Source organism: Pelodiscus sinensis, chromosome 2, assembly GCF_049634645.1.
Source record: "Pelodiscus sinensis isolate JC-2024 chromosome 2, ASM4963464v1, whole genome shotgun sequence".
In the NCBI taxonomy this organism is placed as follows: domain Eukaryota; kingdom Metazoa; phylum Chordata; order Testudines; family Trionychidae; genus Pelodiscus; species Pelodiscus sinensis.
The window spans coordinates 148573377-148601134 of record NC_134712.1 but is presented as its reverse complement, the minus strand read 5'-3'; the positions used below and the strand labels follow the sequence as shown (position 1 = coordinate 148601134).

At 45.4% G+C, this 27758-nt stretch overlaps 1 protein-coding gene across 2 annotated transcripts in view; it reads left to right on the top strand.

Annotated features, from left to right (window-relative positions):
• The window catches only part of PTPN3 (protein tyrosine phosphatase non-receptor type 3), a 335183-nt gene that overhangs the window by 61271 nt on the left and 246154 nt on the right, over positions 1-27758 (top strand). Inside the window, exon 1 of one of the 2 annotated variants that reach the window (XM_075921606.1) lies at positions 26252-26732. The exons of the other annotated variant lie outside the window; for it this stretch is intronic. The gene's annotated coding sequence lies outside the window, so the exon portion shown is untranslated. Of the gene's footprint in view, positions 1-26251; positions 26733-27758 lie in introns of those variants that run through there. 2 annotated transcript variants of the gene reach the window in all.

Sequence of the window (27758 nt, the reverse complement as noted above, 5' to 3'; positions counted from 1 at the left end):
GTGAAAGTATCTGGCAACCCTACTTAGAAGGGAAGGGTCTCTGAGTTAGTACAAGACAATTCATTTACCATTGCCCAGGCACAGGTTGCCAAATTCCACTGGTTTCCACCTGCATATTTTTTTCCTTGCCTGTGTTACTGAAGTAACACATGTATAATGACAATGAGAGCAGGGGTGGCCTGCGAGCCTAGGCAAACTAGGCAGTTGCCTAGAGCGCCGCTGGCCCAGGCGCCCTGTGATGACGCCATGGCCATTGACAGCTGTATAGGCAGGGGCGCCAATTGTGCCACCCGCCTGGGGCGCCAGCTGCCGCAGCCGGCCTCAGGCCACTCCTGAACGAGAGCCACGGGCTCCTGCATCCAATCAAAGCGCTTTCTGGTTCAATCAGCAGACCCCACAAATTCTAGGTGCACAAGCGCAGTTTGCAGAACTACCCTATCCTGGGAGACCATCTTGGTTACCACAATCTTGTGGCCCACAGAGACAAAGGGGGGCCCACTCACTTGCCTAGGATGCCACCATGGCTTTATAGCATGGAGAACAGTTGAGGTGTGGACTTGAACTAGAGCAAACTGTGCCTTTAAGGAGTTCAGAATAACTCAAAGACTCGGGATCTCTTATGGGAGCGGGTGGGCGAGGTTCGGTGGCTGCAGTGCTCAGGTGCACACATTAACTCATCACAGCAAGCCTGTCTGGCCCTAAAGGTTTCCGCGCTGCTAGGCACTGCACAGTTCAGCACTCCTAGCCGCACAAAGCTCTTCCTCCGGCCAGCTGCAAGCCCGGGCTTTCCTGCAAGAGGTGGCGAAGCCCGGGATGAGTCAAAGCCTGGCCCGTGGGTGAGCACGCAGGTGACACGTGGGGCTGCAGCAGCCCACCGGAGCCAGCGGCGTGCGGGGCTAACAAGGTTGGCAGCGGCAGAAGCGCGAGGGTAGGGGTGGCGCTGTGAGTGGCAGCTGCCCCACCTGCCTTCACCAGGTGGTTCCACTGTGCAGGCGTGTCTGGAGCAGGGGAGCCCCCCCCCCGTGATGTCACTCAGCCCGGGCATCTCCCCTCCGGTGGCAGTCGAGGGTTGCTGAGCGGCAGACTGGGGCTCGCAGCCGCCACTAGGGAGCGGTTGCAGGTGCAGCGGGGCGAGCCCAGCAGGGAGGCAGCGGCGGAGGTGCTGGGAGTGGCCTGGAGTCCGGCGCAGCTTCCTGATCATGTGGCGGGGAGCCAGGCATCTGCTCGGCGTGGCCCACGGGAGAGGGGAGCCCCTGGCACGGCCCCATGGTGCGGCAAGTAGCGGGCGAAAGTTTCAGGATGGGTGGCAGGGTTCTGCTGGGGGTGCCCCGGTCCACTTGGTTGTAGCCAGGGCTGGCCCCGTGTGAGGGGCAGGGGCGGGTGTCCCAGGTTGGGGGTGTCAGGGGCGGAGGCTTCTGACTCCTCCGTGGGGGGCTCTGAGCCAGGCAGCATCTTCCCACTGAGCCCGACGCCAGGCACTGTGCCACTGGCTCCTCACTCGTGTCCCTCCCGGGCAGTGTTTGGCAGCTGAGTGCCAGGCGGTGCCACACGGGCACACATCATGTTTCCCCGCGTAGGTCCGATGCGCCGAGCGGCAGCCTTGGGGGCTGGCCAAGCGCTGCTGGGATGATTAACTCACCTCTCTGAGTTTAAGCTTTTCACACTAGCTATATTTAAACTGGCTCTACGGGTTTTGGAAATTCGTGCAAAGTTTGTAAATATCCCATGAAGTTCACTTAGCAAAGAGAAGTTGACAGATTTTCACTGCAGTGAAAAAAACTTATAGAACAGGGTTCTATAACAGGGTTTTTTATTTTTATAGCTAATAGGATTCCTTGTATCTTCTTCTCTCCAATCGATCACGAAACACTGCCTATAATAGTTTGTCTATTGTATTATTTTAAAACAAAGTTGTTTTCATTGGGTTTTTCAGATAATCTTTATTTTTTCCTGGAGCAGTAAATAAAAATGGACTTGATTTTTTAAACATTGCAATCTGTTAGTGCCACATAACTAAAGTACTTCCTAATTTGCCCTTTTATAGAATATAAACCACCTCAAAGGGTGCCAGTTTTCCTCAATAGTTCTTTTCTGCACATCAAGTGCTGCCTTCCAGTGTATGTACATCATGAAAACAAGTTAAGCAACAAGTAAAGTAAAATGTTAGCTATTTTAGATTTATTAGAAGTGTGACATTTCCACTCATCAGTTGGGCATCCTTATGACCTCACCTTTGCTGTGATGTGTACATCAATTTAGTCATCTAATGTGGAGGAGGCAGAGTTGGAAGTAGATGATATGCTTCATTAACTACACATGCTCTTTGTATGTTGCCTGTCTTTCCTCCATTCTTTGCTTCATTTGTCTTTTTAGAATATGAACTTTTTGGATCATGTGTTGTTTTTCCTTGTATATCTGTACTGCACCTATTACTTTGCTGGCATTACATAATAGATTTAAAAGCTAGTTGACACACTGATAGTTTTCAATACAGATACTGCTAATTTGAGCATTTGAAACCTTATTTACTTGTACACTTGTAACTGAAAGCTGTGTACGTAAATGCTGTTATAGCAGAATTTTTGTATTGCTTTCTTAAAACTTCATTGTTCAAAAACTGTGTTCAAGTTTGTGTAACACCAAATCTTACTTTCTATGCTAATTCACATCAGGGGGATCACTATTTTAGTTGTTAAAAAAGTACTTAAAATATTGTGGAAAAAAATCAAACAAATACATAAATATTTGGGTGTTTCTGCTTTCAAAAGAAACATCTAACAAGCAGGAGTGAGAAAAGGAAGATACCTCCTTAATTAGCGAATTCTGAATAACTGCTAATGAAATGCAAATACAGGCAGTCCCCGGGTTACGTACAAGATAGGGACTGTAGGTTTGTTCTTAAGCTGAATTTGTATGTAAGTCGGAACTGGTACATATTGTAGGGGAAACTCTGGCCAAACATTTCTCCAGAGCTCAGTTTTATTCTCCCACACCTCACTTCCCTCAGTCCTTTATTCTCAAGCTGAGGTGTCTGCTGAGAAAAGCCGCTCTGTGTCTCCCTGGTCTGCTGGGGGGGCGCTAGCTTCGCGTCTCCCTGGTCTGCTGGGGGGAAGCAGCTATTGCGGGTTTGCCTCACCCCATTTGTAAGTAGGGATCCGATGTAAGTCAGATCCATGTAACCCAGGGACTGCCTGTACTACAGTCTTGGTGACACTGCCTTCCTCAAGCACTGTTTTATTGTTGGAGAAAAAATCTTGAGTGGTCAAAGACAAATCTTGTATGATGTATCCATTTACAATCACATATCTTATATCAGATGTGTTGGAAAAGGAACATGTGCCAAATAGTAGGACTACTTCTCACATATATAAGCACTGTACATCTTCAATGTACTTTACAAATTAATTTATTTGAAGAACTGTCTTGTGTTGATAAAATAATTGAAGAAATTATGTTTTTGTTTCATGAAACACTTAATACTAGTGATGGATTTTATCCTTACTTAAGCAGTTTCTTTAATATCAAATTGCTTGTCAGACTTTTTGTAATTATAGGCATTTACAGGTTCTATCATTTTATCATCTGTTTTTACAATGTTTGGTGTAATTAATTCACACTTTTAGTTGGAGAGAGCTCAGAATGTCATTGTAATACCAACTGAATTCCTGTAGAATAGCTTTCTTGTTTCAGAAAACATTATCAGTGTGAAAAGACTGCTGTAGCCATTGATCAAATTAAACTTTGTAGTTTAACTACTATTTATTAGGGCAACTGGTAAAGTGTCTCCACAGTGAATTTTTAAGTGATCAGTTCCTATAACGTAGAGGCAGGCCAGTGGCAGTTCTTACTTGGAAAAATTAATAAAATAAAACCAGAACAATGATTACAATATGGATACTTTGTGGAAAATGATTCCTTTAACACATCAGATCTGTATTTTCTCTCACCTACTCTTAACATGTTAAAAGCAAAACTTATTTCAGATTCCTATTTTTTAAAAATATGGTTTACTTTGGTGATCTAGTTTTTCAATATCTTCCTATGAAGTTTTTTCTATGAAGCTCAGTAACAGTGTTTCACCAGATCAAGAATTTTAATGTATAAAAAAAGTAATTAAAGCCAAAGATTTGTTTAGTAGACTAAACAAAAATATGGCCATCAGGATTTGACTATCAGATTAAAAATTAAAAATGGGACTCTGGTCCTAACTAGACAATTATGACTATTCATAGATTCCAGTCCATCTTTTCAACGATAATAACGCATACATAGCCATCAAGAATTTTGTATAAAACTTGTAACCCTTTTTCCCTCTCAGTCCTGTGCAGAAATATTCCCATACATCCACGGATTTTTTTTATGGGAATAGTTTTACATCAGACAGAACTGTGCACAGTTTTTATGTTGGAAAGACTGCATTACAGTGGATGATTGAGAGAAGATAATTAAAAAAAATTGCTAGCTCATGAAGCTTGAAGTGTGTGTGTAAAGTAGGGACGTGAACCTTTAACTGGTTACCTGTTGAGCATCACCTTTAACTAGGGATGTTATAATGCATTTATGTGTAACCAGTGTGTGTGTGTGCGCGCAAGTGACTCCCCCTCCCCGCAAGCATCCCTCCCATGCTGTTGCCTTAGAGATGTGGGGGGAGGCAATTCTGCAGGAGCCCTTACATGCAGGGAGCTGTCTTAAAAGCTGGCTTTCTGTGTGGATTAGTTTCTGCCTGTCCCCCTATGCGGCTGCCTCTATATCAGCTCCTGCCCATGATCTAGGGGCCATTCCATCCCACCTGCTCCCCTTTAATCAGTTATCTGGTTAAACTTAACATTCAGCCGGTTAAATAATAAAACAGGGTATGTCTACACTACCACCCTAGTTCGAACTAGGGTGGATAATGTAGTTATTCAAAGTTGCAAATGAAGCCTGGGATTTAAATATCCCAGGTTTCAGTTGCATCTTGCCGGGCGCCGCCATTTTTAAATCCCCGGTAATTCGGACTCCGTGCCCGCGACTACACGTGGCACGGAGTAGGTAGTTCAAATTAGAAAGCCAAATTCCCCATGTAGCCGCGGGCACGGAGTCCGAACTACCAGGGATTTAAAAATGGCGGCGCCCGGCAAGATGCAAATGAAGCCCGGGATATTTAAATCCTGGGCTTCATTTGCAACTTCGATTGACTACATTAACCACCCTAGTTCAAATTAGGGTGGTAGTGTAGACATACCCACAGGATTTTACATCTGCAATGTAAAGTGAATCAGTTAAACTGGTTAAATCATTTAATCAGTGAAATGGGATTGCTGGCTCCTCAGGCCCAGGCCTGTGGCATGCTGGGCCCAGCGGGGCTGGGGCAGTCCTCCGCCTGTGGCAGGCTGTGTGTGGGGGCTGCTCCTGGGCACCGGTTAACAGTTCACATCCCTAATGTAAATCTGAGGGACCCGGGTTGTCAGAATGTGTTATTGAACCTGCAATATTAGGGGCTAAAGCCAAGAGTCTTTACTAGATGAGCTAAATGCCAGCTGGTTCTCAGCTGAGGCTGTAAAGGAGACTTCACTCTCCCTTGTTAGTCATCTTAGTGCCTCTGCGTTACATATTTAAACTCTGTTTTTGTTTTAATATTATTGTGAATTAGTTGAGTGTTTGACTTAATGGCTACATCTACACTGGCATGATCTTGTACAAAAACTCTTCCAGAAGAGAGCGTCTACACTGGCATGTGCATTTGCGCAAGAGCACCCATGCCAGTGTAGACGCTCTCTTGCACAAAAAAGCTCTGATGGCCATTTTAACCATAGGGCTTTCTTGCACAAGAAATTCATATTGCCTGTCTACACTGGCCTCTTGCACAAGGACAGTTGCACAAGAGGGCTTCTTCCTGAGTGGGAGCATCAGAGTTCTTGTGCAAGAAGCACTGATTTCATACATGAGAACATCAGTGTACTTGGCTCAAGAACTCGCAGCCAGTGTAGACAGGCAGCAAGTTTTTGCACAAAAGCGACTGCCAATGTAGACACAGCCAATGTGTATAATCCATACTTTACAGTTAGAAGGAAGCACTGTGATCATCTAGTCTGACCTCTTGCCCATTGCAGGCCACAGTACCTCACTCAATCCTATAATAGACTCCTAAACTTTGGTTGAGTTACAGGAGTCCTTAAATCATGGTATAGAAACTTTAAGTTACAGAGAATCCACCATTTACACTTGTTTAAACCTGAAAGTGACCTGTGCCCTATGCTGCAGAAGAAGGTGAAAAAATCCTAGAATTTCTGTCAGTCTGACCTGGGGGAAAATTCCTTCTCAGACCTAAATATGGTGATCATTTAGATCAGGGCTACTCAACTTTGGAAGCCCCGGGGGTCACAATGATACTCACAGCACATGCCATAGTCTGCAACTTAAGCATGGTTGCATATAAATGCAAATATATATGCAAATATATGCAAATAGCTTTTCACACTGACGGGCATGAATACAAAGGTTAAAGCAACCCTACACAACACACAGACTCCATTTAAGTCAGGTTCTGTTGATATTAATAACATGCAATATTTACCCAATTTCCATCCATATGACAGCACTTTTGAAGAGCAATGACAGCCCAGAATTTTAAATGCTAAACCACATATCAGCAGAAGACCATTATGTTGACTACCTTTTTGCTTTGGCTCCCACCTGTGGGCGCGTGTGGAGCCCCACGTAAACCCAAACTGCAATGCAGGCTGCAAACAAATGGGCTGTGGGCTGCATGCAGCCCATGGGCCGCGTGTGGAGTAGCTCTGATTTAGACACAGAATATGCAGGCAAGACCCACCAGCCAGACACCTGGGAAATAATTCTCTATAATAAGTTTGCACTCCCCATCTAGTGTCTGATTGCAAGTTGAAAACAAGCTGTCTTACAAGTCATAGTTTTTACTATATAAGACATACAGGGATTGAACAGCAAATGGATTTAGTCTAAACTTGATCATCTCTCTGCCGATCTTCCCCTCCACAGAGGCGGGGGACCAATTAAGATGGTCCGCCCTCAGAGGCTGATGGATCTGGAGAGCTTTTTGAGGTTTCTGAGGGATTTTTCAGCGATTATGGCAAATGGTCCTGTCGATGCCCTAGTTGATGTATGGAACATCGATGTATGAAACATTGAGGAAGTTGACATGATTGCTCCTAAGCGCCCTCTTCAAGCCAAGTGTTCTGAGGAATTGATGGTGGCAAAAAGGTCTTTGCAATGGCTAGAACACAGCTGGAGGAGAACAAGAGCTGGGTCTGATCAATTGCGGGTTAGAGCTGAATTTTGAGCTTACTCTGTGGCGGTGCTGACAGGGAAGAAAAGCTACTTTTCCACTCGTATCACATCAGCACAATGCCATCCAGTGGAACTGTTTTGAGTGGTGTGGGACTTGTTACAGTCTGGCACTCATGATGAAATGAAGGAGCTCTTGGCTGCCCGCTGTGATCATGAAGCACTTTGCAGATAAGATCACTCGCATTTGGTCTGATTTGGACTCTGGCTGGTTGAGCATGCTGCCCAGTCATTTTTCTTTGGAACAGTTTCAGCTATTGCAGACTCAGGATGTGAAGAAGGTGCTTGGAGGAGTGCAACTGACCATGTGCTCGCTCGACCCCTGCCCTTTGTGACTTATTAAATCTAGCTGGGAAGGGATGACCGGCTAAGTCCAGGGGATTATTAATGTGCCTTTTAGATCTGGTATGGTTACTGCCGCCTTGCAAGGGCAGTGATAAAACCGCTACTTAAGAAGCCTTCCCAGGATGTACCTGTTCTTTCAGGGGGAGAGTAACCCCGTCTAGAAGAGGTACCATGCCACATTGCCAAACAGGTGGCCTCCTGAGCCACAGGATCTCAGTCTTATCTGGATTCAACTTCAGCTTGTTTGACTTTATCCAGTCCATCACTGCCTCTAGACACCGCATTAGATCAATCACCACCACACCTGGTTCTGATGTCACAGGGAAATAGAGTTGGGTGTCATCTCTAAAGAGCTTTCGGAAACTTCAGCTGGTCCAGAATGCGGCTGTTCGAGTTTTAACTAATACTCATTATACAGAGCACAGTATGCCAGTGCTCCTGCAGCTGCACTGGCTTCCGGTATGTTTCCGGGCACAATTTAAGGTCTTGGTTATGACCTATAAAGCCCTTATTTGAAGGACTGTCTTTTCCCATATGAATCTGCCCAGAGATTGAGGTCAGCTGGGGAGGCTGTGCTCAGTGTTCCCCCAGTTGTGGAGATAAGATTAACATCTGCACGGAGCAGGGCCTTCTCAGCTTTTGCTCCCAGGCTGTGGAATTCTCTTCCTCGGGATATTCACATGGCGCCAACGCTAGCATTGTTTCGTTGTCAGGCTAAAACCACCCTTTTTACTTGTGCTTTTGAGTCTGTGTATGTGTGTTTCTTCTTTCGAGATGTTTTTAGCGGGTTTTATGTCATTCTGGGGTCTCGTATTTTAATTTTTTATATATATTTTTGTTGTTTTAAAAAAATGTGTAAGCTGCCTCAAATATTTTAAATAGAGAGGCGGGGTAACAATATTTTAAATAAATAAATACCGTAATAATAAATGTAGGCATGCCTAAATCCAACATTTAGGTATCCATTGAGATCCGTGAAGTCCCCCCTTAACTGCTGCATAACCATGGAGATTCCTTGAGGTATCTAAGTTTCTGCTGGTGGGAATGCACAAAGCCACTTGAGTCTTAATGTTGCCACCCAGCTGTCCCATTGGGATTCTCAAATTAGGTGTTTCCCAGCCTGTTTTGCCTGGGGGGGTCTGATCCAGGGGTCCTTTTCAGCACAAGGCCTTGCATCAGGCCTTGCACAAAGGAGAGCCAGGAATGAGCAGGTTGGTAATTTTTCAAGGTGTGCATATGTATGTATGTAGCCAATAGCCCAGTGGTTAGGATACTCCTCCACAATGTGGGATAACTGTTTGCAAATCCCCATTCTGCTTGTTTTGGAGCAGGCACTCGAACCCATGTGTTTTACATCCCATGTAAATGCCTTGATCACTAGCTTATTGACTACAATAGAATGGAGATGAGAGCCTTTGGGGGTGTGCCTCTGTTGCGGGAATGGTGTGGGCTGGGGCCGGGTCACTCCACTTCACCGTGGTAATAGGAAGCGGAGTGACCCAACTAGAAGATGGTGGAGCAGGGCAGGCTGCTGGATGGCTCCGCTTTCTGTGGCTCCTGCCACTGCATCGAGGGTAATAGCTCAACACCTGCTGCCACCCTCCAGTAATTCCTTGATTGTGTCACTCAGGGCAAGAGGGTTTGGAGAAAGGATTCAATGGAGGTGGGACAGGGTGGGGTGGATAAAGCAGGGGTGGGAAGAGGTAGGGTGAGGTCTGGGAAGGAAGGGGAATTGTCCTGGGTCCTACACCCTCTTAGGAGTGGCCATGATGGAGGTCTTGCTGTTGCTTTCTATCTCTCTGTGGCGTGTAATTTTTTTGTGAGTGTTCACCTCCACTCCAGCTTCATAACTATGTATCCATTCATGGAATTAGACAGCTCTCTCTGGCTCAGAGTTTTGTGCCTAACTTCCTTTGAGGAGTGGTGGATAGATGTCTCCCTTCACCATCCCCATTTCCTGTTGTCTAGGTAGCTCAGTATGTCTTCTGTGAATTTCATTTGTGAGTGTTTAACTTCCTCTGTGGATGATATGGGGGGTAGAGGGCTTGGCGACTAACTCAAGACTAAATGATTTCACTTGGCAGGAGGATCCCTGAAAGTTAGGTGTTGTAATACTCAGCATTACTATTGCTAAGTTCTTTTGTGACTCTGCCCTTAGTAGTCATTGTGGAGAGTTCTCTGAAAACATCCACTCAGTGTGCAGCGGCAGCCAAAAAAGCAAATAGAATGTTAGGAATCATTAAAAAAGGGTTAGAGAATAAGAGAAAATATCTTATTGCCTCTATATAAAACTATGGTACGCCCACATCTTGAATACTGTGTACAGATGTGGTCTCCATCGCAAAAAAGATATTTTGGCATTGGAAAAGATTCATAAAAGGGCAACAAAAATTATTAGGGGTTTGGAACGGGTCCCATATGAAGAGAGATTAAAAAGACTTGGACTTTTCTGCTTAAAAAAGAGGAGACTAAGGGGGGATATAAGAGGTCTATAAAATCATGACGGGTGTGGAAAAAGTAAATAAGGAACAGTTATTTACTTATTCCCACAATATAAAAACTAGGGGTCACTAAATGAAATTAAGAGGTGGCAGGTTAAAAAGAAACAGAAGGAAGTTTTTCTTCACTCAGTACATGATGATGATGATGATGATGATGTTCGTCCATTGTGTTTGAAGAGGACCTTGACATCTAACGAGTTGTGAGCTGTCCACGGTGTGTCCACAGATGGCTGATAAGGCCAATGCGGGCACAAAATGTTCTGCCACATGTCGGGCAGCCATGTCTAGGCACCACTGTTGCAGCATTTGCAACTCTGGCTTTACGGAGTGCTCGCTTCTCTTGTGCTATGGTTGTCCTTCTGGCTTCAGATGTTTGACAGCCTTGGTGGATCAGCATGCGCCATGTCGATCGATCTTGTGCCAGGGTCTCCCAGGAGGTGGTGTCGATATCCAGGGACTTGAGAGAGGCTTTAAGCGTGTCTTTGTATCACTTCTTTTGTCCCCCGTGTGATCGCTTTCCTTGAGACAGCTCACCATAGAAGAGCTGTTTAGGGATGCGATGGTCTGGCATCCTTGTAACATGGCCAGCCCAGCGTGTCTGGGCTTTCATCAGCAGGGTGTAAACTGACGGCAGGCCTGCTCTAAAAAGGACTTCTGTGTCTGGCACCTTGTCCTGCCACTGGATCCTCAGAAGTCTGCGGAGGCAAATTGTGTGGAAGTGGTTCAGTTGCCTAGCGTGCCTCCTGTATACAATCCAAGTCTCACTGGCATACATCAGGGTAGTTAACACTACTGCTCGATAGACTTTAAGCTTTATAACAAGGCTTATTCCACGGTGGTCCCACACTTTGGTCAGCAGTCTGCTGAATGCAGAGCTTGCCTTGGCGATTCTGCAGTTGACCTCGATGTCACTTGTCACTGTGCGGGAGAGGGTGCTGCCAAGGTATGTAAATTGGTCCACTGCATGCAGCTTTTGTCCCTTCACTGTGATGGTGGGCACTTGATATTGAGCTTTCAGAGCTGGCTGGTGCATCACTTCGGTTTTCTTTGTGTTGATGAGAAGGCCGAAGTTGTCGCATGCTGCTGCGAATTTGTCCATGCTGGCTTGCATTTCCTGCTCTGATCCAGCATTCAGGGCGCAGTCATCAGCAAAAAGGAGGCCTCGTAGCACAGTCTCCTTTATCTTGGTGACAGTCTGGAGTCTTCGCAGGTTGAACAGTTTCCCATCAGTCCTGTATCTCAGGCTGACTCCCAAGGAACTGTTCTGAAAGGCGTCTGACAGCATGGCTGAAAACATTATGCTGAACAGGGTCGGTGCCAGCACACACCCTTGCTTGACGCCGTTTGTGATGGGAAAGGCCTCTGAAGCTTCTCCGTCATCCAGAACACGAGCCGTCATGCCGTCGTGGAACTGACGTACCATCAGGATGAATCTATCAGGGCACCCAAACTTCGACATCATGCGCCACAGACCTTCGCGACTGACAGTGTCAAAAGCCTTGGTGAGATCCACAAAGATGGTGTACAGTTCACGATTCTGCTTATGACACTTCTCTTGGAGCTGTTGGGCTGTGAAGATCATATCCACAGTGCCACGCTCTTTGCGGAAGCCGCACTGTGTCTCGGGTAATAGACCCTGTTCCAGGTGGTCAATCAGGCGATTCAACAACACTCGTGCAAGGATCTTGCCTGAGATGGAGAGCAGTGATATTCCTCTATGATTATCGCAGACTTGTTGATTTCCTTTCCTCTTGTAGAGGTGTACAATGGACGCGTCTTTCAGTTCCTGAGGAATAGATCCTTGATTCCAGAAGGACTGGAACAGCTGAGTGAGTTTGTCGACAAGCACTGCACCACCACCCTTATAGACTTCCATTGGGATCACGTCAGATTCTGGGGGCCTTACCACTGGACAACTGGCTGATGGCCTGTAAGGTTTCAGTCTCTGATGGTGAGACATCCAGGCTGTGGTTGATATCCGCCTGGGGCATTCTATCAATCGCCTCGTTATTGATGGAGGATGGACGGTTCAGTACGGATCGGAAGTGCTTAGCCCAACGCTGTAGAATCAGAGTCTTCTCAGTAATGAGAGTTACACCATCTGAGTCCAGTAGACGGGAGCTCCCTGAGGGCTGAGGTCCGTACAAAGATCTAAGGGCTTTGTAGAACCGTTTGGCATCGTTTCTGTCAGCAAACTTCTGGATTTCATCTGCTTTAGCACTCTATCAGGAGTCCTGCATCTTGCAAAGCTTGTTCTGTACGGTCCTGCGAATGTTGTTAAAGGCATTTTTCTTAGCTGTTGACGACGGGTCGTTCTGATGAGCACGGTGAAGGCGATGCTTTTCAGCAAGTAGGACCTTGATCTCTTCATCGTTCTCATCAAACCAGTCCTGCTGTTTCCGTGTAAGGGTCCAAGAACCTTTAGTGCAGAAGAGTGCACAATATCCCGGAAGCATTTTCCTCTAATTGCAGCTCTGAAAGTTGGTTGTCAAGATCTTCTGCCAGTGAAGCTGCTGTGTTGGGGTTCTTCAGTTTACTGACGTTGATCTTTTTCATCACAGCTTTGTTTCCCTGCGGACGTCTCTTTAGCTTGATATGAAGGCTTAATTTAGAGATGATAAGTCTGTGGTCAGTCCAACAGTCAGCACTTGGCATGGCCTTGGTCACCCTTACATCCTGTCTGTCTTTCCTCCACACAATGACATAATCAATGAGGTGCCAGTGCTTAGAGCGTGGGTGCATCCAGGACATCCTTTTGCGAGTGGGCAGGCGGAAGATAGTATTGGTGATGATCAAATCATGAGCCACACATGTCTTCAGTAGTAGTAGGCCATTGCTGTTACATTTACCAATTCCATTTTTTCCAATGACTCAGTACGTAGTCAACCCCTGGAACTCCTTGCCTGAGGATGTGGTGAAGCCTAGGACTTTAACAAGGCTCAAAAAAGAGCAAGATAGATTCATGGAGGTTAGGTCCATCAATGGCTATTCGCCAGGATGGGTAGGAATGGTGTCCCTAGCCTCTGTTTCTCTGGAGGAGGGTGACAGGGGAGGGATCACATAAGGATTCCCTGTCATGTTCCCTCCCTCTGGGGCATCTGTTATTGGCCACTGTTGGAAGACAGGATACTGGGCTAAATGAATCGTTGGTCTGACCCAGTATGGCCATACTTAGTACTTGAAACAAATTCTTTGAGAAGAAGTTGTTTTGTTTTTATAATACATTGATTGAAACCATTTGTGGCATAAATGTTATCTCTTCTACTATTGTGATTACTTTGATATTTTATATCCTCCATGGTTTTTTTACTTTAGCAGTTTGGGTTTTTACTAACAAATATTCAAGTAACTCTGGTCTTGATGTTTTTCACAAGTATTCTATATTGAAATTCCAAATTGGAAAGTTATTCCATAACAAATTATATTAATAAAAGATTATTTCAATGATGGTATAGAATATTTAAGTTACTTGGAACATAGTCATAATAATACTAATAATATCTGTTCCTTTTTCGTGCCTTTTTTTTAGAGCTGCATTCACAACATAAGCGGGAATGCTGAAAATAGAATAGGTTTGGCTTTGACGTTGTGGTCTGTTTAAAAAAAAAACCCTGTAAAATTACACATTTATAATCAGTGGATCAGTTTCCTGTGTGCATTCATAGACAAAATATAAACTTGTTCTATTCTTTGCTCCTATAAATGCTGCAGAATTCTTTTGTAGAGTTATTTGGATTCTGTTCCTGCTTCATCAAACAGTACTGTTTAATAAGTACTTAACTAGTTCCACCTGTGCAAATTCACAAAAGACTATGGGACTGCCCAGGTGTCAGCTAGTGACAATGTGATATGTGAGAAGAAAAACAGTGAAGGTTAATGTTAAAATCTTATGTTTCATTCTCAAAGCTAGAAGTTACAGGAAAACTCTATTCTTTTAATTTGTAAATTAATCGTGTGTGAAGATGACTAAAACAGAATAATTTGCCGCTCAGAATATAATCACTCTGCTTACACTGATTATGGTGAAGCAAAATGCAGGACAATGTAGCACTTTAAAGACTAACAAGATGGTTTATTAGATGATGAGCTTTCGTGGCCCAGACCCACTTCCTCAGATCAAATAGTGGAAGAAAATAGTCACAACCATATATACCAAAGGATACAATTAAAAAAATGAACACATATGAAAAGGACAAATCACATTTCAGAACAGGAGGGGGATGTAGCGGGGGGGGAGGGGAAGGAAGGAAGGTAAGTGTCTGTGAATTGATGATATTAGAGGTGGGGAGAGTGGGATGTCTGTGAGCTAATGGTATTAGAGGTGATAATTGGGGAAGCTATCTTGGTAATGGGTAAGATAGTTTGAGTATTTGTTCATTCAAATCTTACCCATTACCAAGATGACTATTTTCTTCCACTATTTGATCTGAGGAAGTGGGTCTGGCCCACGAAAGCTCATCATCTGATAAACCATCTTGTTAGTCTTTAAAGTGCTACATTGTCCTGCATTTTGCTTCAGCTACCCCAGACTAACACGGCTACATTTCTATCACTGATTATGGTGTTAGTTTTAGTGAAGTTTATTAAAGTTAAGTTTATTAAAAAGCTTTGATACTTTTAGCTTCATACAGTGTATACTGAAATTTACAAAGAGTAAATCTGTTATTTACTGTTATTTTAAACTGCAGCAAGAGAGGTTTAGGTTAGACATTAGGAAAAAGTTCCTAACTGTCAGAGTGGTCAAACACTGGAATAAATTGCCCAGGGAGGTTGTGGAATCTCCATCTCTGAAGATATTTAAGAGTAGGTTAGATAAATGTCTATCAGGGATGGTCTAGACAGTACTTGGTCCTGCCATGAGGGCAAGGGACTGGATTCGATGACCTCTCAAGGTTCCTAGTATTCTCTATTTTTTCCTATCATTGGAAATATCTAAATTTAGGGCATCAAAACAAAATGGGCTAGCATGTTTTAGAAACATTATGCCATTTAATTATATCTTTCATTCACTCAAAGAATTTGATGGAAAACAACTTATTCAGGAATACTCTACAGTCTTCTCTTTTAACTCTTAGTTTTCCAATATGTTTTATGGCAGACTCTTTCTAAAGTCTTGACGACTTTTTCCATAAAGGAGCTATTGATGTATGTTTCTATCTACAAATTAAAATATAGCCCCTATTTCCAAAGCTTATAATACTTGGATTACATGAATTGTAACTGAACTTTATGCTATGACTTCATGTTTAACATGCTTGCCAGCTACACAAGACTAAGTTGAAACAATTATTGTGTTAGACCACTTAAAAACGTGTAACATGCTATAATGTGCATGTTCCCTAAACATTAATATTGCTGAAGACATTGGCTGGGGTTGCTCCAGTGGCCAGGGCAGAGGCCACATGGCAGGCAGCTGTTCCTGGGGCTGGGGATGCTCCCTGCAGAGTCAGTACATGCGGACTTGTTTCTTGAATCAGGGAGGTTAGCACCATCCAGAAACTTGAATTCGAGCCCTCTGTAATCAAACAGTTTGCTCCCGTCTTTCCTCATGGTCAAGTGGGCAGCTCATGTTGTAACAGTCTCTTTCAATCGGTGGTTAAGTTCTACCACAGCCTCCTCAACTGTAGGGAACAGCATCATGAGTAGTTCAGAACTTTGTGCTAAGGAAGGTCAAAGCAGCACAGCAGCCTGTTCCTCTCAACCCACAGAAGCACTCTGCCTGCTGCTGTGCTCTTAGTGCAGGGCAGAATAGGAGCATTCCAATTATTTGTTCTCTGTTCCCCAAAATGGGTGGCAGATAGAGCTATCAGTGACTTCCCTGAACTTTGAAAGCGTAGGGGCGCATACCTGCAGGCAGGGGTGGCCCTAGACTAGCTGCCAGCAACTGGCACTCTAGGCAATTGGCGCCCCCACCTCCAAACTCCTCAATGGTATTGAGCTTGAATTTGGTGCCCCATTTAACTTGGTGCCCTAGGCGACCACCTAGTTCACCTGTATGGACAGGCCACTCCTGCCTGCAGGGCAGCAGAGATCAAAACATTGAGCAGAGTGACCAGAGCAGGCATTGTGGGATACTTGCAGAAGCCAGTTCTGCAGACACAACAAAAGGCAGTTTAAACTGGGTCTCTTTTGACAATAAAGAGAGGAGAAAAGCAAAACTCTTGGAGGGGTGGAAGTTTTTGTTGTCAAAACTGGGCTTTTTTTCCCAACAAAAGTTGTATTGCAGTGTGTATGCTCTCACTGTTTTGTTGCCAAAAGGCAGTTTTTGGCAACAAAACTTGGGAATGTAGACAAGCCCTAAGTATGTACCCCTTTTTCTTACGAAAATCCAGTGATCAACAAGAGAGTGAGAAATTGCCACAGACTTCAAATAAAATTCCAAATGACTCCGGCTGCAGCAACAACAGTATAGTGATTTGAGAACGTGGCAACACAAGGAAATTTGAAAGTACCAAAGAAGAGGGGGCAAAGTACATTTTTTTGAAGATTTCAGATAAACTTAAAGAACTGAGCTCCACTACCAAACAAGAAATTCCACTAACATTTTAGATGAAGGAACAACCAGGATAAACCTTTGGAGTTTGTCTCAACAAAGATTAAAAAGATGTTTGATAACATATTGGCTAATATGTGCTAAGGCTATGTTACACTAGGAAAAAAAGTATGTTTATAACAAGATAGCTAACAGGTAAAATCTTTGTGTAGAAATGATAAATTCTATAGAATCACTTTAGGTGTTCATTTCAATCAACTATAAAGGAAGACTACAACTTGCCCTAGCTACACTAGGATTTTAAAGCATGCTCTCTAGAATAAACATGGACTAACACATTCCTGTGGAAAATATTTACAGTACTCTGGTATGCGCTAGCTTATCTTCAACTTGATCAAAGTACAACTTGTGTGATCTACAAACACTAGATTTTTTTAGAATGTATTATTTAGAATTGTAGCTAACAAGTCAAAGTTATCCGGTTCAACATAAACCATCACAGTTAATATGTTCTGTAATACTGATACAGCCAAACTAATGAGCCTGCTAACCCTTACATATGTTTAAATGTAAGTACATATGCAAGACTTTTCCTAATGCAACTTTTGCATCTAACTATATAGGTATAATTCAGGAGCAGAGAACCTTTTTTGGAGAGGGGACCGCTGACCCACAGAAAAGTAACTCGGGAGTGGGGGGCTGGTGTGCTAGCGTGAGCTGTCCAATCCTGGGGGAGGCCCTAAGCCTCCAGGGCCAGATCTGGGCCTTACGCCCTCCCCCTTTCCCCGGTATAATTAAAGCAGTATTCTCTTCCTAGTGTGTACAAAGATTGGCCTGTATTAAACCAGTGTACTAGTACAGTTATTTCTGTTCAAGAAAATAAATGCTGTTCTTTCGCATGCTCTTGGAATCCTATCTGTTCCTAACTCCCACACTTTAAGCTACCTGAAATACATCAGTTCAAAGGAATGTGTGTTCATTATAATAATGTGCTGCACAAAGATGATTTGAGTACATTGTATCATACATTCAGTTAACATCCAAACACACAAACATGGAACATTCAAGTGAGAGTACTGTAGTGTATTGACTTACAGGAGCACAGTTGCATTGGGCTGGGATTTCTGCCACAGAATTTTGGGCTAATGTACAACATAAGATAGCAGGCCATGACTGGAGCGGTCTCTTGGGTTCTATCTTTAATAACCTGCACTATTTTGACATCTACTCCATAGTCAGCGACCATGTTGATTTATTCACTGAAATCTAGAGCAACAAGAAAAATATGGTGGCTAACTACAGGGCTATAAAATATTTCTTCAACTGTGACTACAAGCTGGATTCCCTAAAACAGGCATGGGGAACCTAGGGCCCATGGCCCACTTGCCTTGATCTGGCTTGAGAAGCTTGGGACTCATCCTCACCTTCCACATCAGGGCAGGACAGCATTGGTGCTTCATCCATGTGAGGAGAGGGAGCCAGGTAGGGGCTTCCACCTCCCCCATCCCTCCTCTGCACCCTTCCTATCTCTCAGATCCCACACCTGCACCCTGCTCTTGCACCCTCCCTCCTGCCTAGTTCCCACACCCCCAACCTGCTCCTGTACCCTCCCTTCTGCTCAGACCCTGCATCCCCCAGCCATCCCTCCTGCACCCACTCAAATCTCCCACCTCCAGCCTGCTCCTGCATCCTACCTCCTGCCCAGACCCTGCTCTCCCCACCCTGCTCCTGCACCCTCTCTCCAGCACAGACCCTGCGGCCCTCAGCCTACTCCTGTATTCCCCCTCCAGCCCAAACCTCCCACTCCCAGCTTGCTCCTGCATCCTACCTCCTGCCCAGACCCTGCACCCCAGCCTATTCCTGCACTCTACTACCTCCTGTCCAGATCCTGCACTCCCACCCCCAGCAGCCCCCTCTCACACACTGGGCCCCTCATTTTTGACCCCACTCCAGAGCCTAAGGGGATCTCACAAAATCTACTAGCCTCAAGCTCCTATAAGAGTTAACCCAGCCCTGGTGGTTATCATACAGTGAGATCAAGGAGCGAAATTGTGTATTGATTCTTGGCAAGTAAACACGTTAAGTAAACATGTTTTGCACCTAAGGCAGTTGTTAGTGTCATGTTGTATGGCAGGTATTTTTGCAATGGCATCCTTGAGATGTTTCCTGAAGGTAACCAGGGTTGTGAAACTCCTCACTACCACCTGTCCTTAGCATGAGGAAGCCTTATCTGTGCCTGCTGTGATTCAGCTCCCTGATTACATGGGCCACAGGGAACACAATCACTCCTTTTTCAGCAGCTTTGCTGATCGTCTGCAGGTTAGTGATAAGGACACTCCAAACTCCTGAGCACTTTGAGTGTCTCCTTGGAGTATCCAGCCCCTGTTCCACTGGATATTCAGTGTTTACAAATTCATTGTTCCCAAAGAATTAGCACATTGCCGCTAAGGAGCTTCGCCTAAGATCACACCACCATTTAACATGCAGCATTTTGATATGATTATAGTGAAAAGAAGCAGAAGTTTAACCAAGAGGAGAGATTCCAATGGTTGAGTATAAAATAAAATTGTACCATGCATTCTAGAACCTTAACTAGATACTTTTCTCTCTTAGAGCAAAGCTCGCCCCAAAGTCCTGCCAGTGTTTTCAGCCAGACCTAGCTAGAATCCTTTTTTTTCCCATGAAGCCAAATATTTTGTAAGTCTCTCCCCTAGGTCAGGGGTTGGGAACCCAAGGCCCTGGGGCTGGATGCAGCTCCTGGCTTGCATGGATGTGTCCCCTGAGGCTTGGGGATCCTCCTCAGCATTGAGGAGCCTGCACTGGTGCAGCAGCCCCTCCTCCCCCGCACTTGTCCCCCTGTAGATCTGAAGCATACACAATCTACTAGCCTGAACCTCCTAGGCTCTGGTGTGCAAGGGGAATGTCTTTCTTATTCTCATTACTGATTTTTCTGTGGGTCATTGGCTCCCGACCCAAAAAAGGTTCCCCAACTCTGCCCTAGATAAAGGCTCATATATGTCTCTTTGTAACACTGATAAATCAAGAATAGTCCTTTGATTTCAACCTCGTCCTTTGATATTTATTCATAAACAGGGCATGAATTATGTATGTATTCCTTCCTAGATTTTGAGATCTTTTATTATGATTATAAAAATAACTAGCTAGTGATTTCATATAGAAATAGATTTAGGTTGTGAGATTAAACAATGACCAGACAAAGAAGCCTCTTCTACTCTTTACCTGAACAGAGCTTAGCCTGTCTGAGGCATGTTACTTCCTGGTGACTGCCTTTTAACTTCAAGGCTTTAAGAACATCAGTCCACATATGGATACATAGCTTTTTCAATATAATCTGTATACACATTTCACAGTGATTATGATGACCAGTGGGGTTGTTGGCTCTTGGTAGTGACATTTTATGCTACCCATTGGTGAAGTATTATCCATATATTTTACCAAGGGATCCCTGCAAAGCTTTGCCTTCCATACCCAGTGCCAGTTGGGACAAACAAGTTCCTGAGTCAGAACGCTTATATAATGCAGGAACACTAGCTCTCTGTCTTCCAAATCTGATTATATGGTGCTCAATACTTACACTTCAATGAGGACATCACTCGAACTCAAATGCACCGTGCTGTTGTTTCCCTATTTTCTTTGCCTTAATTAACCATCGTTAATTCATTAACTAGTTCTATTAAAATGGCTGAATTTCTTAAATTATTATGTCAAACTCAGTAGGCTCTTTCATTTTAATTAGTTTTAATTAGACAGATTGCCTGCCTTTAAATATAATTTTTAAAAATGTAATCTAAACACTTTTAATGTAGCATTTTCAAATAGCCAAAAGTTACAAAGTTCTAAAACAATAGTATTTTTTCTGAATATACTTTTAACTCATAATCTACAGACTCATCACAACAGGAGGAAGACATAGATTAGAGCAGTGTTTCCTAATTTTATTTGTCCACAGAACTCTTTTAAACTCGAAATTTGTGGAACCCCTAATAACAGTCTAATAATACTTTGTCTGACACAGCACTAGTATATTCGTATTCAGTCACCCACGTGATCCACACTCCCTGAGGGTGAGTACGGGGATTCACGGTGGTATATAACAGGCGATCACACCACTGACTGACTGCGTGCATGGTGCTGAGTAGTGACATCATCATTTCCACTCTGGCTAAACTGGCATTACAGAGGGACACTTATTGATGAAAACACAAATGAAAATTGTTTTCAATAAAGTTCATAAATGCTTAAATATTAATAATTTGTTTAAATCCTAAAGTGTTATTGTAATGGAATTTTCTCACAGAACCCTAATTTCCACTTCGCAGAACCCGGGGTTCCATGGAACCCCATTTGGGAAACACTGGATTAGAGCAAGACAACTATAATTGATGTCAGGTCTGTCCAAGATACAATAACTGAAGAAACCAGAATACAAACCATCAAGCATGTAATTCACAAAAGGACTATTAGATCAGTAACTCTCAGTCTTTCAAGACTACTGTATCCTCTTTGAGGTGTCTGATTTATCTTATGTACCCCCAAGTTTAAAAACTACTTGCTTTCAAAATCAGCTATAATCACTGAAACATGTGACTTAGATGCAAACTCAATCCCCAACACACAATTCAATGAATTAAGGTGTGTGTGTAGGAGAGATGAAGTAGTGTGTGTGGGTGTGTATGGAGGTGGGCAGATGTATAGGGCAGTAAATAAACACACATATCAACCAATGAACTGCTTAGGAGAGCAATAGCTTGAGTATCTCCCTTTACTCATAATTATAGCTTCTTTGATGTTGAAAGTGAAGAAGCCCAGTGTGTTTTCAGTTATAGGGTTTTGAGTCACATTATTAGGAAACTGAATATAATTAACACTTCAGACTGAACAAATTTGTAATCCTCATTGTTTAGCAGACATCTATTTTCCTTCCTGGCTACTGACAATTTTGAACTATTAACTTTATTTGATTTCATATTATTTAAAGTTGTTAATTATCCCTTGTTTTACGATTCTTTCTATCTATATATAGATATAGATTATGGAAGGGCTCGGTGAATGGGGCACACGGGCGAGTAGAAACAGCAGTTTGCTGAGCCCTGTATATAAAAATAAATGAAAGATATTTGTTAGTAACTGGTGAGTACCATGGTGGCACACATCCAAAGAAGTGCACATGACCCCAATACTGGTGCACAAGACAAAAATCACTCTGCTCATAGACAGAAAATCTTAGAGGGAACACTGCTGATACTGATGGAATTGCTCCATGCCAAATATCACATCCAGAAACTTTTTCTGTTTGGATGTACCTATCTTTAAACTCTGACAAGTCTCTGCTGGAATAAGGAACTGACTGCTCCTACAAAAAGCTACACCCAAAAAAAGCTACACCCAATTCTTTCTCTGATGTATCACTCTGGTATGTCAGCAGTTCTCTTGGCTGGTAGTATTTCAGGACGTGGTCATTTGTGTCAGTGTGTCAAATGTACTTGCCCAGCTCTTTTTCTGCACCCTACCTTGTGAGCTAATCTGTCTGCTCTACTACTGCCACCTAGTGTGAACAGAGCTTGGATAGAAAATTATCATTCTTAATGGATGATATGAATACCCATTTCACAGCTCTGGACTTGGCAAATCTCTCACTGCTCAAATTTGCTGGCAACTGCTTTCATTCCCTTCGCTGTGAGCAGGTGCCCAGTTTGTTTGCCAGAAACTGGGAGGCGACCACCTGGGATGTATCACTTGATGGGTTATCTGTTCTGTTCATTCCCTCTGAAGCACCTAGTATTGGTCACTGTCAGAAGACAGGATACTGGGCTAGATGGACCCTTGGTCTGATCCATTATAGCTGTTTTTACATCACCTCATATTATGAGTCACATTTTTTCTGCATTCAGTTTTATGTTCTTCCTATTTTGCTGTAGAAAAGTTTGTGGTTTTCTGCCATGGCCTCATTCACTGTCTATGTCATTGCTTCCTTTATTTATAATGAAGATACCTCCTGATCTCCTGTAGTTATTTGTGCCCCTACTGAGTTTTTTCAGTGTGCAAGTGAGTCTTTTCTAGAACACTTCTGGTTCTGGCTTATACCCATTGGCAGCAATCTGTAGTAACCAAAGCAAAGGTCAGAATGCTGGACTCTCTATCCAAGCTCGAGAGAGGGGAATAAAAAATGTATGTGCTTCTCAACAACAGATAATGCCAACTAATACTTCTAGGCTACGTCTACACTGGCATGATTTTGCGCAAGAACTCTTTTGCGGAAGAGTTCTTGTGCAAAAACTCTTCCAAAAGAGAGCGTCTACACTGGCATGTGCCTTTGCACAAGAGATGTGCTTTTGCACAAGAGCATCCGTGCCAGTGTAGATGCTCTCTTGCGCAAGAAAGCTCTGATGGCCATTTTAACCACAGGGCTTTCTTGCACAAGAAATTCATGTTGCCTGTCTACTCTGGTCTCTTGCGCAAGAACAGTTGCTCAAGAGGACTTATTTCTGAGCAGGAGCATCATAGTTCTTGCGTAAGAAGCACTGATTTCATACATTAGAACATCAGTGTTCTTGCGCAAGAACTCGTGGCCAGTGTAGACAGGCAGCAAGTTTTTACGCAAAAGCGGCTAATGTAGACACAGTCCTAGTCTTCTTTTTTCCCCCCTCTATCTCCATCCTGGTCAAGTATAACTTAACTGACAGGACCTTTGATTCACTTAGTCTTGTTCAGCTGTTCTGGTGATCCTGTCTGACATTATGAATATTGTTTTTCCCAGTTGAATGTGGTGAGCCACATGACACACTTTTCTCGCTAAATAAATTTGGGGGGTTGGAGGGCTTGCATGGTCAGATAGTCAACAAAGGCAGAAACTAAATGCATTTTTAATATAAAGTTTTCCTTTAAAAATATGTTAAACAATGTATGCAATTTAAGAAGTTAGTCCATTTTAATTAAAGCAAAATAAACATAGCAATTTGTTCTGATGTCTCAAATAAAAATATTTTGTGAAAGCTTACATCACTGAAATAATTGTAGGCCTTGTTATTGCTGTAAGAGCAAACATCCAAAGAGAAAAGAAAGCCTTTCAATCATCACCCCCACTTAAATTTTGTCTGACCTATAACACTATAAGGAACTAGTTCACAACATATCTGAAAATTTAGCTGGAAATGTACAGATCAGCCTTTGACATAATTATACCATTGGTTAGTTGTAAATCAAATGGAGATACTTGACTAATTATAATGGATGCTGTATTAAATATTTATGCATGCATGTAGGAACCTGGAAATGTAGGTTAAGGGATGTCAAGAGGTTATCTAATCTATATTCCTTGCTGAAGTAGGACCATGTTAACTGAGGCTATGCCTGACACATGTTTTGTGAAATATTAAGAAACTTCAGCAAAGGAGATTCTACAACAGGGGTTAGCAACCTTTCAGAAGTGAAGTTCCCCAGAGTACCCTTCTGCCCTGGGCTGCACCGCTCTCCCAGGAGGGGAAGAGGGGCTCTCTCCACCGTGTGCCCCACTTGGTCTCTTGCCCTGGGCTCTCAGGCAGGGGGAGACTGCACAACTCCTGTGTCCCACCTCCTCCGAGCGCTAGGAAGGTAGAATAGATAAGGCAAAGCATTCATTGCTGTGGGGCGGAGAGGAGCATGCGCACTTCCCTACAAGCTGGATCTGGCATGGAGCCTTGGGGCTTGCCCTCCCTCTGCAGGAAGCCATCACTGGCCCCACTGCTGTGGGGGGTGCGATGCTGGATCACCAGCACAGGCTCCCTGTTGGGGATAGGAGGGGAGTGAAGGGGAGCCTGTTCATTGCACGTGCCACTGCAAATCATCTTGTGTGTCACTTGTGGCATGTGTGCCGTATGTTGCCGACACCTGTTCTACAACTTCCCCTGTTAACCTATTCCAGTACGTATCTATCTTTAGAAAGTCTTTCATATTGCAGGTTCAACCTCTCTAGTCTGGCACACTCTGGTGTGGCAACATCGGTGTTCTGGCATGATTTTAGTTAGCCGGATATCCACTTATCATGGGTATGGCTAAGTTTCCGTGGTTCCATACAGCAGCAGATTTGGGGCGGGGCGGCTGCCCCGGGCTTGCAGAAGCCCCGCACATGCACTGTGGCGCCACGGCGCACGTGCTGTGTCAAAGGGGGGGGGGCACGAAATTGTGCTGCCTTGGACACTGCGGCGCTGCCCTGGGCCTCACGGCACTCTCATCCGCCCCTGGTTCCATAAAATCTGTTTACAGCCTTCCGTCTTTCTCTCAGTGTTCTGTACTGTTCTTTAGCTCTAATTTACTCCCTAAATGTCTTCTAAGAGCTCAGTAAATAGTGGTAGAGTTGGTGATGGTGCTAGACAATATTGACCTCCTGAGGTTTGGCAAATTCTTGGGTTCAACACCAGTCAGGTCTCAAGGGTGCCAGACTAGAGAGATTCAACCTGTATCTAATCTAAATCTGTAGATGAAACCATCTGTTATTTGTTTGACTTGGTGGATGTTAGAGATGTAAATTTTCAGTTAATTGGCTAATCAAATAGTCAGTGCAATTTGCATCGACTATTCAATTAGTCGATAGGATGCCTCCACCTTTGAAGTGTAACAACAGCACATTTCAAAGTGTGCTGTTGTTACACTTCAAAGGTGGAAGTGCCGTGGGGAAGCACAGAGTCAGTGGGGGGGACTCAAGCAGTCCCCTGGTGGTCCCATGCTCCCTGTGGCTTTTCAACACGGCAGCGCTGCTTGGAGCCTGGGGTCAGTGGGGGATTCGGATAGAGGCAACAAGGAGGCGGAGCGATTAGTCAACTAGCGTGTTGACTGTTCAATAAGCATTGGCTTATTGGATAGTTAACTAGCCGTTCACATCCCTGGTGGACAGAGAAAGCACGATGGCCAACTCAATAACTGCTCTTGACATATTTGAGGACTGTTAGCAAGTGCCCCTTTGGTCATCTTGTCTCAAGACTGTAACTTACCCAAGCTTTTAAATCAGGGATGGGCAATCATTTGTGAAGGGAGACCCCTTCACAAATTTGAAGTGGTCCTGAGCTGCCTGGAAGTGGCAGAGTCCCGGGCAAGGACGGGGCCAACGGACTTCCTATGGTTCCCTGCCCACAGACCCTGATTGGTCTGGGGGTAAGGGAGCATGTGGTGTCTTTGCATCCCACCCTCTACAGCACCTAGAAAGAACCACCACCTGTTTAAAAGAGCTGGCAGTTCCTTCCGGTGCTGCATGCCCCTGGCTCCGGGAGGAGACTTCATCTGCTCAATTGGCCTGGGGATGGGGGGAAGCAGCAAGACAGTCACCGGCCAGATCAACTGTCTTGGCAGGCCAGGTCCCGTACACAGAAGAGGTTTTTCGCGCCCCTCTTTTAAATCTGTCCTCATGGATCAGATTTTGTCTTGCCGCCCCCCCCCCCTTTTTTTTTATAAACGTCGCTTCTGGGTTCGCTGCACTTTGTTTGCCTCTTTCTTAAAGTGCGGCCAGAGCCCCCCAGCTGCAGCGCTACACGGAGAAGTACGAGAAAATACGTCAACAACTTGCGAGTAGACTCAGCCGCACAGGCGTGCGCGCGGGGAGCGCCCGGACACACCCGCGCGGCGCGGGCCGGCTAGCGGCTGCTGGGGGATTGGAGACGAGGCGCCGCAGCCCCTCCGCTTCCCCGCAGCCTCTTCGGGGCACTTCGGGGCAGAGCGAGCGCGTGCGCGCGGCGGAAGCAGCTGGGGCCCGACCCAAGACGCTGGCCCGAGCCCCGCCCATCCCGGCAGCAGCGCGCGGCGCCCCTTCTGCGCTCGGGGCTCCAGCAGCGCGCGGCGCCCCCAGCCTCGGGCCGGCAGCACGCGCGGCGCCCCTTCGGCGCTCGGCCCCGCCCCTGCCCCGCCCATCCCGGAAGCGCGCGCGGCGCCCCTTCTGCGCTCGGGGCTCCAGCCCCGTCCCCCGGCCCGGCCCATCCCGGCAGCGCGCTCGGCGGCCCTTAAAGCGAGGCGCCCTGGGCCAGGGCCCGGCCGGCTCGTAGCTTGGGCTGCCTCCGCCTCCAGCCCCGCACACTGGGAGGCAGAAGCCGGCTTAGCCTAAGGTAAGGGAGGGGGAATGGGGGTGGGCGAGGACGGGGCTAGTGCTGAGGGGAGGGGGCAGGTCAGGGGGCGGCACCAAGGGGCAGGGGAGGCAAAAGCCCGAAGTGTGTAGCACTTGACACACTAACTCGATGGTTCGTTAAAGACTTAACAAGGCGCAGGGTGGAGGAGAGAGACCAATCCCAGCGGGCTAAGTGCAGACAATGAGGAAAAGGGCAGGAGGGGAGGGGTCAGAGGGAGGGGAGGGTGGTGCTGGGAGAGGAGAGGGCAAGGGCATTGGGAACTAGAGGGGGGAGAGGGAGGTGCTGGGAGAAGGCTTGAAAGAAGGGGTGGGCATGAGGAAGGCGGGGATGGAACAAGACGTGTGAGGGGAACGGGGGCAGAGGATGGTGAGGGGGTGGGCATCAGGGAAAAAGGGAGTAGGGACAGTAAGGGAAGGGGGAGGCACCAGGAGGGTGCAGGGCTAAGGGAAGGTGCAGGTGCCAGGGGATTCTGGGGGTGAAGCAGAAGGGCAGACACCTGCAGGGGAGGGACCAGCACCAGAGGAGAGAGGCAGGGCAGGTGTGTAGAGGGAAGTGTTAGAAGAGGGGATGAGGAGGGGTAGCTCACATGATCAGAGAGGGGCTACTGGAGGAGTGGGCACGGGGGGGGGAGAGAAGGGCTGGTGGAGGGGGGCAGGTCGCAGGAGGGATGAGGGCAGTGAGAAGGGCAGGAGTCAGGACAGCAGCGGAGAGTGAGGAGTTGGGGGGCAGCAGGCACCAGGGGAGCTGATGGAGCAAGGGAAGACATGGCAGCAGAGGGAAAAGGTAGAGATTTATAAGATATTTATTAATAACTTAGGTGCCACAGTGGCACATCTAAACAAGCCACATGAACTCAGTACTAGTGCACAACACAAAGTTCATTCTGCTCATGGGAGGAAACTTTTAGAGGGAATACTTTCTCCAGCCTCTCTGCCCCTGAGTAAATGTCACACACATTGAGTTAATGCAACTGTAGGATAGTTGCATAAGGGGGTTTGGTGGGGG